This window comes from Arachis ipaensis, chromosome B8, assembly GCF_059453495.1.
Source record: "Arachis ipaensis isolate K30076 ecotype BB chromosome B8, ASM5945349v1, whole genome shotgun sequence".
Lineage (NCBI taxonomy): Eukaryota > Viridiplantae > Streptophyta > Magnoliopsida > Fabales > Fabaceae > Arachis > Arachis ipaensis.
In genome coordinates this window covers 38187302-38190158 of record NC_142443.1, presented here as the reverse complement: position 1 = coordinate 38190158, position 2857 = coordinate 38187302, and positions in this window count along the sequence as shown.

Here is a 2857-nt window from a genome sequence, read left to right as displayed (position 1 = left end):
ATAAAAAGAGTAAAGCAAATAGGCAATTAAACAAAGGAAACTCAAAGCGGCAAAGGAGAAGTAAAATAAGGAAAATGAGTATATGAAATAGGATTTGAATTTATCTTAAATGGAAAAATAATCAATATGCCATGGTTAGAAAGTTAGAGGAAATAAACAGAAAAGAGATCAAAAGGGTTAGTATGGTTAGAATTTGAAAAAGAAATTAGTAAATTAAAATTAGTGATTTAGTAAAGTGCGGGTTAAAGTAAGTGGCATAGAAAAATTCCATATAACAAGGATTCACAGGTAAGAATAGAAGTACTCATAATCAAACAAGGAAAACAGGGTGATGCTGATTCGAATAGAAATAAAGAAAGCAAAAATTAGAATCAGTGAATCACAAATGCAGTTTATGAACCAGGAAAATAAAGAGGATAAGAAAGTCTGCCATAGCATTCATGAAATGGTTTGTGTAAAGCAGAGCAAAACAGAGTTCAGAAATGCCAAACCAGAACATGAATGAAAATAATTTACAAAAAATTTGGGCAGCATTCCGGCTAAAATTGGATTGTTCCGAAAAATAAACAGCAATCATAGCAGTTCATATGAATTAAAAACTAGCTGCAGTTACCAGCAATGAATAGAAACAGGAAAATTTAGAGTAACAAGCAGCAATTGCAAGAAATCACAACATATGAACGAGGTCACAGGAACAGCAAAATTGCAGTTATGATAAAACATAAACAGGAACAGTGCAAGTAAACAGACCTAGATCCACTAACCAGAGCCTAAGCTACCTAACAACCTAAAAATCCACTACAGCATGCATATCTATCTATCCTAATTATGAACAGAAACGGAAAAAATTACAGAAAAAAACGACGAACGGATAAAAGGGGGTTGCGTTTTGCGGAACCTGGTAGGCGGAAGGGGTGGAACGGGGAAGAAGGTGGCTGCGGCGGCGTCCGGTGCGGTGGCGGGGCACGGTGTCGCGGTGGCAGCTGATGGGGGAAGTGGCGGCAAGGGTTTTGGGTTAGTGATAGAAGAAAGGGGGGTGCAGTTGGGTGGCGGAGAGAGGGGGCGCGGCTGGATGGCCGGTGGTGGGGGGCGATGGTCGCGGAGGCAGTAGTGGAGAGCGGAGGAGAGAGGAAGAAGGGAGAAGAAGGGAAGGGAGGGGGTTGCGGCGGCGGCGTCCGGGGTGGCGGCGGCGTCTGGGTGGCGGCTGGGGGGTACTGGGTGGTGGTTGGAGGGAGAGGGAGCAGAAAGGAAGAAGAAGGTTGGGGGTGGGGGGGCTTCGCGACTGATAGGGTTCGCGGGCTGGGGGGTTATATTTTCGAATCCACGCGGCCGCGTGGGGCACGCGGTCGCGTGGTTGGGACGAAAATGGGAGTGACGCGATCGCGTAGGGCGCGCGATCGCATGAGAGAGGGAAAGAGGGGTGACGCGATCGCGTCGCTGGAATTCGTGCTAAACGCACGACTCCAGCGCCGTTTTAGCGCAACTCTCTGTCTCCTTTTGGGTGATGTGCAATCCATGCGACGCGATCGCGTCGCTCACGCGGTCGCGTGGGATTGGTATTGTGCCAGTGACGCGATCGTACGGGGCATGCGATCGCGTGGGCCAATTTGTGCAAAACGCACAAGGGCTGCACGATTCCGGCCTAACTTTCTGTTCATTGGATCCTTACGCCGATATATATATCGCGCGGCCGCGTGGGTCACGCGGTCGCGCGGGTGGTGTTTTTCGCAGTATGACGCGATTGCATGGGGCATGCGGTCGCGTCGTGCACCCCTTTTTTTTATATGCATGAAAAAATGCAGAATGCAATGATTAACATGAATGCTATGCATGATTCTAGGTTTAATAAATTAAAATGAAAAAGGAAAAATGAAAGCATTTAACAAGAATTAAATTGAAAAAGAAGCGACCATACATGGTGGGTTGTCTCCCACCTAGCACTTGTAGTTAAAGTCCTTAAGTTGGACATTGGAGGAGTATCCTGTTATGGTGGTTTATGTTTAAATTCGTCCAAAAATCTCCACCAGTGCTTGGAGTGCCAATAGCCTCCGGGGTCCCAAACTAAGCATGCAAAGCTTCTGAGCAGCTCCAAACAGATTTTCAGGCTCTCGGGACTACGAATGTCAGGATAGAGTCCAGGATTCCAAGCCTTGCTTTTAAATCCGCATCCGTCTTGATCTGCATGTTTCCATTCGGGCGGGTTAAAAAGTAGAATCTCACCTTGGTGACCAAACGTTTTCCGTGATCCATGTGATTGAGCATGATACCAATCTGTGTACTTCGAGGTGAAGCGTGGAACCTTATTGAACCTTGTGCACCAGCTCTGAGTACGAGCCACTTTCCTCTTACTCTTAAAGCCGCAGAGAGCTCTAAGCTGGCCATCTGTTTCAAGCAAACCATATTCAAGTGAATAAGTAAAGTTATAAGTTAAGGATTGTACCCACTTGAAGCTTGTATTAGGTGGTAATGGCCTTGGGATAGGTGTTTTTGGTGGTTCTGCAAGTTCCATTTCCTTGTGCTCTTCTGTGAATTCCTCCACTTCTTTGCAAAGATCTTCAATTGTATCAGTGTCCTGGTCAAAGTCTTCTGTGTCTTCCTCATCACTTGAGTCATAGATTGGAGGTTGAGAGAAATCTACCTCTGCATCATCTTCATATTCACTTGGGGAAGATTCTTCGATCTCAGAGAATTCACTTGTGGATGCAAGTTCATCACCAAAAGAGCTAGACTTGTGACTATCATCATTAAGGGAATTTGCTTCTTGGATTATTCCGTCTGATTCTTCATAAATGACTTGTCTTGGAGATTGTACAGTATCCTCCTTAGCATCAACTGTAGCATCCTGGACGGAGTTTTC